Source organism: Oratosquilla oratoria, chromosome 12 (genome assembly GCF_046742065.1).
Source record: "Oratosquilla oratoria isolate Oo_2021 chromosome 12, ASM4674206v1, whole genome shotgun sequence".
Lineage (NCBI taxonomy): Eukaryota > Metazoa > Arthropoda > Malacostraca > Stomatopoda > Squillidae > Oratosquilla > Oratosquilla oratoria.
The window spans coordinates 11,043,107-11,058,106 of NC_134788.1; the positions used below are offsets into that span (position 1 = coordinate 11,043,107).

The following is a 15,000-nucleotide window of genomic DNA, read 5'->3' on the forward strand; positions in this document are numbered from 1 at the left end:
GCAACGGAGAGATACAATCGGCCATTTACGCAGTTGAACAGCTACAAGCTCTTAATTAAGGTAGGTCAATTCTGTGTAGAACCTGTAAACTGAAGGAAAATAATTGGAACGTACAGATGCATGTAGACTGCGTCTGGAAGATGAGGGAGAGAAATAGATTCTAGCGCCAGAGGTTCAGGCTATGTTTACCTCTTGCATGGCATCAAATGGGGAGATGGGTGTCAAAATGGCACCAAAAAATTGTCATAGGTTAATGAAGTGTGCTTGAGAGAAAAGGAAAGAATGAAAGAAAGAAGAGGAGGAGAAACAAAGTGAAAACATGGACGACGGACGTTCTGGACGTTCTCCCACTGAAGAACGATATCGGAAAACGCAGCCTCCCTCCTTCTCCCTCTTCCCGGAGCGCCGGCCCGGCGCGCCTCGGCTCCGTGCACGCGCCGCCGAGGGCGCAAGTTGTCGCCATCGGCGCTGCGCCCCCCTCCTCTCCTCCTCCTCCCACCCACCCCTCCCCCTCTCCCTTTCCTCCTCCCCCCCCTCTTCCCCTCTCTTCCTCTCATCTCCTCCCCTCCTCCTCCCCTCCTCCCCTTCCCTCTCCACCTCTCCTCCTCCTTCTCCCCTCTCACTCCCACCCCCCTCCCTCCCCCTCCTTCCTTCCACCTCCCCCCTTCTCTCCCTCTCTTCCTCCTCCCTCCCCCTCCTTCCTCCCTCCTCCTCCTCCCCTCCCCCTCTCTCCCTTTCTCCTCCTCCTCACCCTCACCCCTCCTTCCTCCCCTCTTCCTCCTCCTCCCTCCTCCAACCTCCTCCCTCCTCCCCCTTCTCCCCCTTCTCCTCCTCCCCCTCCCCCCCTCCTTCACCCCCCCTCCCTCCTCCTCCCTCCCTCATCCTCCTCCCCTTCTCCCCTTCTTCCCCCCTTTCGCCTCCCCCTCCCCCCCCTCCCTCTTCCCTCCTCCTCCTCCTCCCCCCCCCCTCACCCCCCTCTCCCTCCTTCTCCTCCCCTTCTCCTTCTCCTCCCCCTTCCCTCCCTCCTCTCCTCCCTCCCCCCTCCCCCCCTCTCCTCCTCCCCCTCCCCCCCCCCCCTCCCCCCTCCCCCTCCTCCTCCTCCTCCCTTCCCTCCCTCCTCCTACCCCTCTCCCTCCCTTCTCTCCCTCCCTCCCCTCCCCTCCCCCCTCTCTCCCTCCTTCTCCTCGTCTCCCTCTCCCCTCCTCCTCTCCCCCCCCTCACCCCCTCCTCACCCCTCCCCTCCTCCCCCTCCTTCCCCTCCTCCTCTCCCCCTTCTCCTCTCCCCTTCTCCTCTCCTCTCCTCCCCCCCCTCCCTCCTCCTCCCTCCTTCTCCCCTCCTTTCCTCCTCCTTTCCTCCTCCTTCCCTCCTCTCCTCCCCCTCCCTCCCCTCCCCTCTCCCCTCCTTCCTCTCCCTCTCCTTTCCTCCCCTCCTCCTCCTCCTCCCCCTCCTTTCCTCTCGTTCTCCCCCTCCCCCTCTTCCTCCCCTCCTTCCTCTCCTCCCCCTCCTCCTCCTCCCCTCCTCCCCGTTCCTTCCTCCCTCCCCTCCTTCCTCCTCCTCCTCCTCCCCCTCCTCTCCCCCTCCTCCCTCCTCCTCTCCCTCCTCTCCTCCTTCCCCCTCCTCCCTCTTCCTCCCCTCTCCCTCCTCCCCTTCCCTCCCTCCTCTACTCCTCTCCTCTCCCTCCTCTCCTCCTCCTCCTCCCCCCCCCCCCTCCCTCCTCCTCCCCCTACCTCCTCCCCTCTCCCCCTCTTCCCTTCTCCTCTCCTCCCGTCCTCCCCCCTCTCCCCTCCTCCCCTTCCCCCTCCTCCCTCCCCTTCTCGTCCTCCCCCCCTTCTCCTCTCCCTCCTTCCTCTCCCCCTCCTTCATCTCCCCTTCTCCTCCCCCTCCTCTCCCCTCCTCCTCCCCTATTTCCCTCCTTCCTCTCCTCTTCTCCTCCCCCTCCTTCCTTTCCCCTCCTCCTCCCCCTCTTTCCTCTCCCTCCTTCCTCTCCCTCCTTCCTCTCCCCTCCTTCCTCTCCCCTCCTTCCTCTCCCCTTCTCCCCGTCCTTCCTCTCCCTTCCTCCTCCACCTCCTCCCTCCCTATCTCCCTCCTTCCTCTCTTCTTCTCCTCCCTCTCCTTCCTTTCCCCTCCTCCTCCCCCTCTTTCCTCTCCCTCCTTCCTCTCCCTCCTTCCTCTCCCGTCCTTCCTCTCCCCTTCTCCCCGTCCTTCCTCTCCCTTCCTCCTCCACCTCCTCCCTCCCTATCTCCCTCCTTCCTCTCTCCTTCTCCTCCTCCTCCCCTCTTTCCTCTCCCTTCCTCTCCCCTTCTCCTCCTCCTCCCTCTATTTCCCTCCTTCCTCTCCCCTTCTCCTCCCCCACCTTCCTCTCCCCTTCTCCTCTCCCTCCTTCCTCTCCCCTTCTCCTCCTCCTCTTCCCCTCCTCCACCTCTTCCTCTCCCTCCTTCTCTTCCTCTTCCTCCTCCTCTCTCTTCTCTTCCTCCTCCTCTCGCTTCTCCTCCTTTCTCGCCTTCTTCGCTTCCTCCTCCTTCTCCTCCTCTCTCTTCTTCTCCGTTTCCTCCTCTTCCTCTCTCTTCTTCTCTCCCTCTTCTTCCTCTTCTCTCCTTTTCTCCACCTCTCTATTTTCCTCCTTATCTCTCTTCTTCTCTCCTTTCTCCTCCTCTCTCTTTTTCTTGTCTCCTCTCCTGCTCCTCTCTCTTCTTATTTTCCTCTTCCTCCTCCTCCTCCTCTTCTCTTCTTCTCCGCTTCCTCATCATCCTCTCTCTTCTTCCTCCTCTCTTCTTCCTTTTTCTTCTTCTCCTCCTCTTCTCTATTCTTCCGATTCTTCTTCACCTCTTCTTCCTCCTCCTCCTCCTCCTCTCTTTTTTCCTTTTACTCCCGCTTTCTCTCTATCTTCTTTCCTCCTCCTCCTCCTCCTCCTCCTCTCTCTTCCTCCTTTTCCTCCTGCTCCTCCCTTTTCTCCTCCTCCTCCTCCTCTTATTTTTCCTCTCGTCTACCTTCTCCTCTTATTAATTTTTCTTCCTCCTTCTCTTCCTCGTATTAGTAATTCGGACAATCACCAGACGGAGAAGTGGAGGAGGAGGAGGAGAAAGAAGAAAGGCAGGGGGAAGAGGAGTGGGGAGGAGAAGGAAGAGGAGGAGGAGGAAGAAGGGCAGGGGGAAGAGGACTGGGAAGGAGGAAGAGGAAGAGGAGAAGGAGAAGGTAGAGGGGTAGGGGGAAGAGGAATGAAGAGGAGGAGGAGGAAGGAGAAGGAAGAGGAGGAGGAAGAAAACTGGTTTGAATATTTGTTTCACAAAGCTGAAAGAGAGAAAAGAGAGAGAGAGAGAGAGGGTGAAAAACTTTCCATTAATTACGTGAGAGGAGGAGGAAATGGAGGAGGAGAAGGATCGACGAGATTAACTTCTTTTCCTCCCTTTTGAACTGTTGTTTTATGACGTCATACATCGGTGACATCACAATCTTAATTGTGACGTCGCAAGTGATGACGTCATAGACAAGGTTTTATATTTGGATGAAAAAACGCAAATAAATAAATAAATAAATAAATAAATAAATAAACAAATAAGTAAACAAATGAATATATAAATGAATAATAGATAGATAAATAAATATATAAATAAATAGATAAACGCGACATTAAAAATAGACCGAAACGCTACGCGTGAAATTATAAACCCTTTCAATTTTTTTTTTTTTTTTTTGCGCGGTAATAATTCGCTCAACAGAAATTTACGATTAACGGCTTTCCCAGCGCCCCTTCGGCCTAGAGTTCCCTATGCTGGGAGTTCGTCATCCCCATCTTGGGGAGGGAGGTCCCGAGTCGGTTGGGGCGCGCCCGACCCAATGACTATGAAATCGCTTCGGGGGCAGAGGCCGCCGCCGACAACTGAATCTTTGATGGCACAGGTCGCTCTCCCCCCCCCCTCTCTCTCTCTCTATCTTTCTCTCTCTCTCCCTCTCCCTCTTCCCCCCTCTCTGCCTTATTATCTCCCTAAATCCCGTCCCCAAAGCGTGGTCGGTCCCTCCCTTGAAAGAAGGGACCCGAAGAAGGGGACCGCGACCCCGTTCTAGAACGGGTGCGGCCTCGAGACTGTTCAGAGAAAACGTCTCTTGTTGTTGTCGGTTGCCATGGCAACCGCATCGTCGTCGTCGTCGTCTTTTGTGTCCTCCTTGCACGCATACGCCTCATTATTTATTTTCTTTTTTAAATTCCGTTTTACGTAAAATGCATAGACGGGGCACCACGAGCACAAGTACGAGTATAAGCTGTGTGTGTGTGTGTGTGTGTGCGTATGATTCTAATATCGTTTGTTGAGAGAGGAGGAGACCAGTCTCGCTTGGACAGATAAGCCAACTTCCTCCTGCTCGTCGTCGTCCTCCTCCTCCTCCTCCTCCTCCTCCTCCTCTCCCCAACCGAGTTCGGTTTATCGAATAACGACACATGTGTCATGAACCCGCTTAATCGAATGGTCAGTATCATTACAGTGACGTCATTTCTGCGTTAGTGTGTGTGTGTGTGTGAGTGTGTGTGTGAGTGAGTGAGTGTGTGTGTGTGTGTGTGTGTGTGTGTGTGTGAGAGAGAGAGAGAGAGAGAGAGAGAGACGTCCAAGCGGCTGAAAAATTGAGCCGAGATAACAGAAGCCGACATGACGTCATAACGTTCGTCTTACGAAGAAAATAATAATAAATACGAGCATCAAAACTCCAAAGCCATTTTTATATTTTCATCGACGCTTGGGAATTAAAATAAGAAAGAGAAGAAAAGCGTGATAAAGGCTTATGAATATTCTTATTAATTTGGTCTTATGCGTTAAAAAAAAAAAATAGTTATTTCTATGAAATGATAATCCACGAAGTCGACATGACGTCACGAGGGTCGTAATGGTCGAATATTTGAATCTGTTATTTCGCAGAAAATAGTAACGTTATTTTCATTCATTTTATACAAATACGTTTGATTTTTTCCTTTTTGATTGAGGGTAACCTTTCTCGTACACAAATGATAATTAACTGATAATAACAGAAATTTTTGTTACTTAAAAATAGATAAATATAAGGAAATCAAAACAATACATAGATTATTTCGACAATTGAAAATATAAATAAATGATAATTTCAGGTCAATTTTACGATAGTGTGACCTGTTTAGTGTTAGAGTAATTTAGTGGTAGCTAGTTTTATTGTTAGTGCATTGTTACTGTAAGTTCCACTAATGTTTATATTTACGAACTATAAATGGCATAAAGAACAAATTATGTATACGCAATACTCGCTCCAAAAATATTAAGATATTTTGGAATAAAAAATTCTCAAAATATTGCAATTATTTCTTTAAAAATAATTAAAGCCCGTCACAGATAATTAGATTAATCAATTAAAATCTAATCAAAGTATTCATTTAGATGATTATAAATGACAAATTCTAATTCAACTCCAAAGACAATGTCTCCGAAGACAATCTCTCCTAAGTCGTCTTCGTAGTCGTCTTAGTCAACAACTTCGTCGACCAAATCAACTGTAGACAAAGAAACTTGCTCGAATCATCAAGACGAAATTGCTTTTATAATCTGGCTTTATTTAAGCGTCATTAATTATATCATATCTCCTTTACTTATTTATTTAGTTGATTATTAATTATTTTTGTATTCTACCGACTGGGAAAGCTTCGTGGAAGTCGGAATCAGTTGTCCAATTTTCTTTACAAAATTAACAATTCAAATCGACATATTTACCATGACTATTTATCATATATAATTATCGCTCGTAGAACAAATTTTTCGTGAGGTATTAGCATAATAAGATTACAAAATGAAAGCTAAATGTACTAACACAAACCCACGCAACGTACCCCTTTGCGCGTTAGGACGTCATGTCGCTCTCGCGTTACAAAAATCTTATAAACTGTTATATTTCGTATTTATCACTTTATGAAATTATATTTCACGTGTTTTAAATGTAAGAAATATATTTGGATAAATTACAAAATGAAAACTAAATAGATTAACACAGACCCACGCAAAGTAACCTTACGCTCGTTATGACGTCATGTCGCTATCGCAGTACAAAAATGTCATAAACTTTATATTTCGTGTTTATCACATTATGAAATTATATTTCACGTTTTTATATAAAAGAAATGTATATGAAAATATTACGAAATGAAAACTAGATTAACACAAACCCACGCAAAGTAACCTTTCGCACGTTATGACGTCATGTCGCTCTCGCAGTACAAGATCTTATAACTTGTTATATTTCGTGTTTATCACTTTATGAAATTGTATATCACGTTTTTTATATAAAAGAAATGTATTTGAATAAACTATAAAATAAAAACTAAATAGATTAACACAAACCCACGCAAAGTAACCTTTCGCTCGTTATGACGTCATGTTGCTCTCGCAGTACAAAAATCTTATAAATTGTTATATATCGTGTTTATCACTTCATGAAGTTGTATTTCACGTTTTTTATATAAAGGAAATATGTATGAATAAATTACAAAATGAAAACTAAATAGATTAACACAAACCCACGCAAAGTAACCTTTCGCTCGTTATGACGTCATGTCGCTCTCGAAGGCCAAAAATCTCATAAACTGTTATATTTCGTGTTTATTACTTGATGAAATTATATTTCACGTTTTTTATATAAAAGAAGTATATTTCAATAAATTACAAAATGAAAGCTAAATAGATTAACACAAACCCAAGCAAAGTAACCTTTCACGCGTTATGACGTCATGTCGCTCTCGCAGTACAAAAATCTCATTAACTGTTATATTTTGTGTTTATCACTTATGAAATTATATTTCACGTTTTTTATGTAAAAGAAATATGTTTCTATAAATTACAAAATGAAAAATAGATTAATACAAACCCACGCATAGTAACCTTTCACGCGTTATGACGTCATGTCGCTCTCGCAGTACAAAAACCTTATAAACTGTTATATTTGGTGTTTATCACTTTATGAAAATATATATTTCACGTTTTTATATAAAAGATATATATTTGAATAAATTACAAAATGAAAACTAAATAGATTAACACAAACCCACGCAAAGTAACATTTCGTTCGTTATGACGTCATGTCGCTCTCGCATTACAAAAATCTCATAAACTGTTATATTTAGTGTTTATTACTTTATGAAGTTGTATTTCACGTTTTTTATATAAACGAAATATATTTGAATATATTAGAAAATGAAAACTAAACAGATTAACACAAACCCACGCAAAGTAACCTTTCGCGCGTTATGACGTCATGTCGCTCTCCAGTGCAAAAACTTAAGAACTTATATTTTGTGTTTATCACGTTTTTATATAAATGAAATATATTCGAATAAGGTACAAAATGAAAGCTAAATAGATTAACACAAACCCACGCAAATTAACCTTTCGCTCGTTATGACGTCATGTCGCTCTTGTATTACAAAAATCTCATAAACTGTTATATTTCGTGTTTATCACTTTATGAAATTATATTTCAGGTTTTATGTATAAGATAGATATATTTGAATAAATTACAAAATGAAAACTAAATAGATTAACACAAACCCACGCAAAGTAACCTTGCGCGCGTCATGACGTCATGTCGCTCACGCAGTACAAAAATCTCATAAATTGTTACATCTCGTGTTTATCACTTTATGAAATGATATTTCACGTTTTTTATAATAGAAACGTATTTGAATAAATTTGTTATTGCGAATATATATATATATATATATATATATATATATAATATATTTATATATGAATAATATATATATATACATGTATGTACATATATATATATATATATATATATATATATATATATATATATATATGTATATATATATATATATATACATATATATATATATATATATATATATATATATATATATATATATATATATATATACACGCCAAACTACCCGCGTGTCACTGCGAGTTCATGAATAGTCCTTAACTCATACCTTAAGGTATCAGAATAACTTTAACCCTTCGTGAACAAACAAATATATGTGGACATATATATATATATATATATATATATATATATATATATATATATATATATGTATATATATACAAATTAATGAAATATAGTTATCCAAGTACCTGGAGGGATAAGGTATCAGGATATATTTGGTTTTAGGAGTTCGTGAACAAACAAATATATGTGGATATATATATATATATATATATATATATATATATATATATATATATATGTATATATATATATATATATATATATATATATATATATATATATATATGTATATATATATATATCTATATATATATATATATATATATATATATATATATATATATATACATATATATATATATATATGTATATATATATATATATATATATATATATATATATATATATATATATCACTGTCCAGTAATGTCGTTACACATTAGTAATTGCACTAAAAACCCACTATTATTTGGATTTAAGAAAAGAAGGAAGTAACGAATTTCCGTATATTTCGATTACTTACTGTGATCCTCTTCAAGCGGAATACATAGACAAGAGAACATACATATCTTCTATACAGATGAGAGAGGTAAAGTTAGGGAACATGGACAAGACATCTCATGTGACATCTATATTGTTACGCGGGTTATGTGGTAAATCGTCCGCTTTTAAAAGCGGACGATTTACCACATAACCCCTCTCTCCCTGGGACCTTTAATATATTTCCTTCTCGTTGACGCCTTTTCCTCGAGTGTGGCATTACTTTATTATGTCTAATGTTAGAACTTGTATGAATCAAGTGTACGGTGACGTCACGACCGGGGACGTATCCGGAGCCTAGGAATTACCGCCAAGGTCCTCCATGGGAATTACCAAGTCGGTTGGTCTCCTGAGGCCCACAAGGGGTAATTATGGACTAAAACCTCATACTCTCATTTCAGACGCCACAGTGATACCGGCGGAAAGCTCATTGATATATTGTTCAAACCTACGCCCATTAGTATTCTCATGTTGAGTGTTATTCTGATAATACCACGCATAGAACTGTACAACTTATTTTTTATTAAGAGGTTGAAGAGTAGTAGTATGGTGTATGGGTTTATTACTGGATCTACTGACATCCAATCGTTTATTTCTTAGCTCTGATGTTGTTTTACTCAGCTTATTAATGGTCTTCAAGCCTCTTTGTGCAAGCCAATCCTGCTTAATGCACGTATTTGCTATCTTTCCTTGTACAAATGCCTTATAATATTTTGCACACAGGTATTAGCAGTTTGACTTTATTCACTGTCTGCTAGGTAATTCAAACTCTAGTAATTACGTGCTGTGTCTGCCAATTCTTCTCTCACGAAGGGGGAGAGGATGTTGTATGTGCTTATTTCCAAATATTTGGTGAATGTTGTGCAAAGTACTGTGACCAATAGAAAATTATTCATATTTCCTGGACCATATCAGTGGTGAAATCTAGGATATGGTGCTATATGATACTGCGGAGATTGAGCTACAGTGACGCAAGTAGGAAAATACAGGGAAGTCTTAGATCACAACGTAAAACTCAGGCATCGTTTGTAGTTACACAAGATTACTGCTTCATGTGATGCTGATTAATTTACATATCTTAATTGCATTAAATCAAAACAAGTTCGTATTTATATCGGTGACGTTATGTATTCCGTAGCCAATAGGATGGCTCCACCCAGCAACTTGATACTGCGTTGCCAGACGTGTTGTCTTGTGTATTTACCTAGTTGTATTTTACGGAAAGGGGAGCTATGCTCGTGGTGTCCCGTCTTCATATCTCGGTTTATCTAAACCGTTTTTAAATTCATGTAGTTTTGCACACACCACTTTCTCATCTAACTTGTTCCAAATGTCTATTACTCTGTGGGGAAACCTGTTCTTTTTCAGATCTCTTCTATAACTGTCTTGATTTTCTTTCCGTGTCCTCTTGTATTTCTATCATTCCATTTTATTAGGTCCTCTATCAATAGTTTCTATGCCTTTCATGATACTATAAATAGTATTCAAATCTTCTCTCTCTCTTCTTTGCTCTAATGTCTGTAGCTCAAGTTTTGCTAGTCTCTCTTCATATGATAGTTTTGAGGCTGTTGGTGCCAATTTTGTAATTGCTCTTTGTATTCTTTCAGGTTTTGTTATACATTTTTTTTTTTTTTTTTTTTTTTTTTTTTTTTTTTTTTTTTTTTTTTTTTTTTTTTTTTTTTTGTACTTGGTGACCACATCGTCGCTGCATATTCCAATCTTGGTCTTATCAAAGTGATTAGTATTTACTTCACCATTTCTTCATCCAAGTATGTAAATGCTACTTTGATTGTTCTTATTGAATTACAAGTTTCTCCAAAAATCTTGTTTATATGTTTCTCAGGTGACATATCATTCATAATAATGACTCCTAGGCCCTTCTCATTTTCTACTCTTTTTATTCCTTCTCCCAATTTATATGATCCTACTATTCATTTTTTGCTTTTTCCAAATTCCATTATACTACACTTCTTAGTATTGAATTCCCTCTCCCACTTCCTACTCCATTCCCATATTTTATTGAGATCACTCTATAGCGACTCACAATATTCTTCAGTGTTCACTTTTTTCAACAGTTTTGCATCATCCGCAAAGAAGCACATAAAACTTTCAATTCCTTTACCCATATCATTAATACATATAACAAACACTATTGGGGCCAGAACTGTCCCTTGTGGAACATCACTTATCACTTCATCCCAATTAGAGTGTTTGTCTCTTATCACTACTCTCACTTTATTTCTTGCAAAAAGTCTTCTATTCATTTCAGTAATTTGCCCTGTATTCCTCCTTCAGTTTCTAATTTCTTAAGCAACTTCTTATGTGGTACCTTGTTAAAAGCTTTTTTTAGGTCTAGAAATGCACAATCAGCCCATCCATCTCTTTCCTGTATTATATTCTATTTTCCTTGAATAGAAACACATTAGGTTTGTGATGCATGATCGTCCTTGTCTGAATCCAAATTGCCTTGGATTTAGTACTTTTTTTAAATACCTTACCCATCTACTTTTGATCATTTTTTCACAAAATTTTGCTATCGTACTTGTTAGAGAGACTGGTCTATAGTTAGTAGGGTCTTCTTTGTTTCCCCCTTTATATATAGGTACTATATTCACTCTTCTCCAATCTTTTGGAACTTTTCCTTCTTTCAAGGAACTGTTTTTTATGCTATGTATTCTGTCTGCCAGTTCATTCCTGCATTCTCTCAAAATCCAGTTTGCTATTTCATCTGGTCCATGCGATTTTCTGACATCAAGATTACTCAAGTGTATCATTATTTCATTCCTTGTTGCTTTTATTTCTTTCATAGGTGGGACTCTCTCCTCCCATTTGATATCTCTAGGTTGTATGTTCTCCCTTGTAAATACTGATTTAAAGTGCTTGTTCATAATTTCTGCCATTTCTATTTCCTCTGTGTATTCAACTCCTCCTTGTCGTAGTTTCTCTAGTTCTTGCTTGTTTTTCAGTTTGTTGTTTACAAATCTGTAGAATAGTTTTGGTTGATCTTTACATTTTTCTATGACATCTTTTTCATATTTTCTCTTTTATTTTATGCACACTTGTACATATTGATTTCTATAGCTAGTATATATTTTCCATTTTTCAGGTCTTTTGTCTTTTTTCAATTTGGTCCAAGCTTTATCTCTTGTATTTTAACTCTCTACAACTTTTGTTGTACCAGCACTTTACATATTCTTTTTCTTGCTTTTATCTTGGGACATACTTTTCCACTCCTTTATAAATTTTTGTCAAAATATTTCATTTCTCTTCTACTGTTGTTTCCTCTTTGTATATTCTTTCCCAGTCTTCTTTTTGAAAGAATTCTCTTATAAAAAAAAGAATCATACCTCATTCTTCCTTTTCTATATTGTTCATTTCTTTTCATATTTTTCCTCATTTAGTTCCAGTTCAACCAATATGTGGTCACTTTTACTTATTGGTGTCTTATATTCAATCTTTTCCACTATTCTAGGTTCAGATGTGATTATTAGGTCCAGTCTTGATGGTTCTTCCTCATTTCTATACCTAGTGTTCTCTTGAATCCATTGCGTCATTGCATGGTCAATAATCATCTCGAGTAGAACATTTTCCCATGAGTCGTCTCCACCCTTTACTGTCATCTCTTCCCAGTAGACTTCTTTGCAATTAAAGTCACCCATCATAACTATTCTTCCTCCATCTTCCATTATCTTATTTAATGTTATCCTTGTGTCCTCTAACATACTTTTATGTTCACTCTCTTCCCACGAGGCTGTTTTTGGAGGCACATAATTTATCACAAACTTTCTGCTCTTGTTATCTGTCTTCCACTTCGATCATAATCATCTCTACTGCATTCTTTGCATATGTGACACACCTCACGTTTATATCCTTCTTAGTCAGGAACATAACTCCACCCCCCTTGTTTTGTCTCTCTGTTTCTAATCCAATAATTATATGCATCATGTCCTACACTGTTGGGTGGTATTGGACCTTTTAATTTCGTTTCTACAATTCCCATTATGTCAGGTTCATTTTCTTTCAGATAATCATTCAGTTCGTTCAAACTTGTTATTAATCCATGTATATTTGTGTAAGACACTTTTAATTTTCTGCTACTTTCATTGTATTTTCTGTTTCCCTTTTGTTTTTCTCTGTTGTGTTCCATTTCTTCACTTTCATATTCACTACTCTCCAATAGAATTCCTCTTTTTCTGAGTCTGTTCTTTTCTCGTTTTTTCCTTAGCTTCTTGTCTTTTCATTTTCCCCCCTCTCCTCTTTATTCGTTTCTCTTTTTATCCATTCGTTTTTATATTGTTCACTGTCTGTTAGTTTCCCTGTTTTTGCTAAGATATTCTCTGCCGTCGTTTGTGACCTGAATTTGATCTTAATTATTCTGGTCTTATCAGTGCTATATTTCCCGATCCATACATTTCTTTGATTTGTTTCCCTATTTCAAGTTCATCTTCGTGAACTAATTCTAATATATTGTTTACTCCTTTTTTTCTCCTTTTATTCTTATAGTCCCATTTAAGTTATACTTCTCTTCCATCCCTAATATAATCATACATTACTCTTTATCTGCTAAGTCTCTTACTATATTCTCCTTCTCCCTCATTACTTTAATTACTGTATTTTCAGTTTGTTCTTTCATCTGCTATGTCACTATATCGTTCAATACAATTTTATTGTTCTCTTGGACTTCCATCCAACCCTCTGCTTCTTTTGCTATGGACTCTTTATTCTCTCTATTATTTCCCTTAATTCCTCATTCTCATCTTTTACTTCCTTTAACTATTTTTTTTTTTTTTCAATTCTTCTACTTCTTTGGTTAGGTTTCGGTTTCCCTATTTTATTTGTTCCAAATTATCAACTCGCTGTGCAATCTGTGTAAGCTGACCTAGCCTACTTTCCCAGTGTTGAGCCATTTTTTCTATTCTTTCCTCTAGCCTTGCTAATCGGGGGAAGTTGACGTCCCCCCCTTCATTAAATCCATTGACATTATTACCTTCACTTTCCATTGTGTTGTTCTCTTTTATATTTCTAAGCATAATGATTTTACTAAAATTCTGCACTTCCCCTGCGTCAGCTGAGGACCTTTTGTTTACATTTTTTTTTCCGTCAGGTGGAACCTGTACGCCTCCTTCCTCATTTCCTTCCATTTCCATAAGTAATCCCTCCCCTTCTCGTTTTTCATCACCTTCCCACAACACCTCGAGCAGGCCAGTCTTCCGACAAGTGTTTGTGTCAAATTGACACAAACACTTGTCGGAAGACTAGCCTGCATAAAGGATTTGATGAAATACAGTACATACCACGTTCCATCCAAGTGCCCTGGGCACACTGATTAGTCCGTGAACTAACTCGTTCTGTTTTGAAGGGTCGCGATGGAGTGATTAGTACGATCCTCGCTTTGTAAGAAGCAAGCCGCTCTGGCGGGGGTTCGAATCCCAGCAGATGAGTTTATTTCCAAGTGTCAAATTGACACAAATGTATATATATTTATATATATATATATATGAATATATATACTTATATATATATATATATGTAAATATATATATATATATATATATATATATATATATATATAGATATTATACATACATATATATATATATATATATCATATATATCATATATATATCATATATATCATATATATATATAAATATACATATATATATATATATATGTGTGTGTGTGTTTATTATATATATATATCATATATATATACACATATATATGCTATATACTATATATATGTATGATGTATATATTATATATATATACTATATGTATTATGTATATATATATGTATACATATATATACTATATATATATATACATATATATATATATATTATAAAAATATATATTACATATTTTACATATATGTATAAATATTATATATATATATATATGTATATATACATATATATATATATATATAAATATATATATATATATATATACATATATATATATATATATATATATATATATATATATATACATATATACATATATATATATATCATATTATATATATATATAAAATATATACATATATAGATTGATATATATATATGTATACGTATATATATATATGTATATAATATATATATATATATAATATATATATATATATAATATATATATCATATATGTATATACATTACATATATATATATAATATATTAGGATGGTTTGGACACATGGAAAGAATGAGTGAAGAAAGACTAGTAAAAGAGGTATGGAAGGCAGATATGGAGGGAGTGAACATGAGGGGACGCCCTAGGATGAGGTGGATGAATGGGGTGAAGGGGGCTTTTGGGAAAAGGGGAATGTCTGTTGAGGAAAGACGGGAGAGGACGGAAGACAGAGGTGAGTGGAGAATGGTTGTATATGGATGATGTTGTGATTGCATGAGGAGGAATGGGCGGGGGGGTGGGGGTGAGGTAGTATGTGTGAGCAAATTTTGACGCAGTCGTAAGGGATTT

The 15,000-nt window shown here is 38.4% G+C and overlaps 1 protein-coding gene across 2 annotated transcripts in view; it reads left to right on the top strand.

Moving 5' to 3' along the window:
- Nucleotides 1-15,000, top strand: part of LOC143030955 (uncharacterized) — a 25,446-nt gene that overhangs the window by 45 nt on the left and 10,401 nt on the right. For both annotated transcript variants that reach the window (XM_076194253.1, XM_076194252.1), the window contains exon 1: nucleotides 1-60. This exon is cut by the window's left edge and continues 45 nt beyond it. The gene's annotated coding sequence lies outside the window, so the exon portion shown is untranslated. The remainder of the gene's footprint in view (nucleotides 61-15,000) is intronic.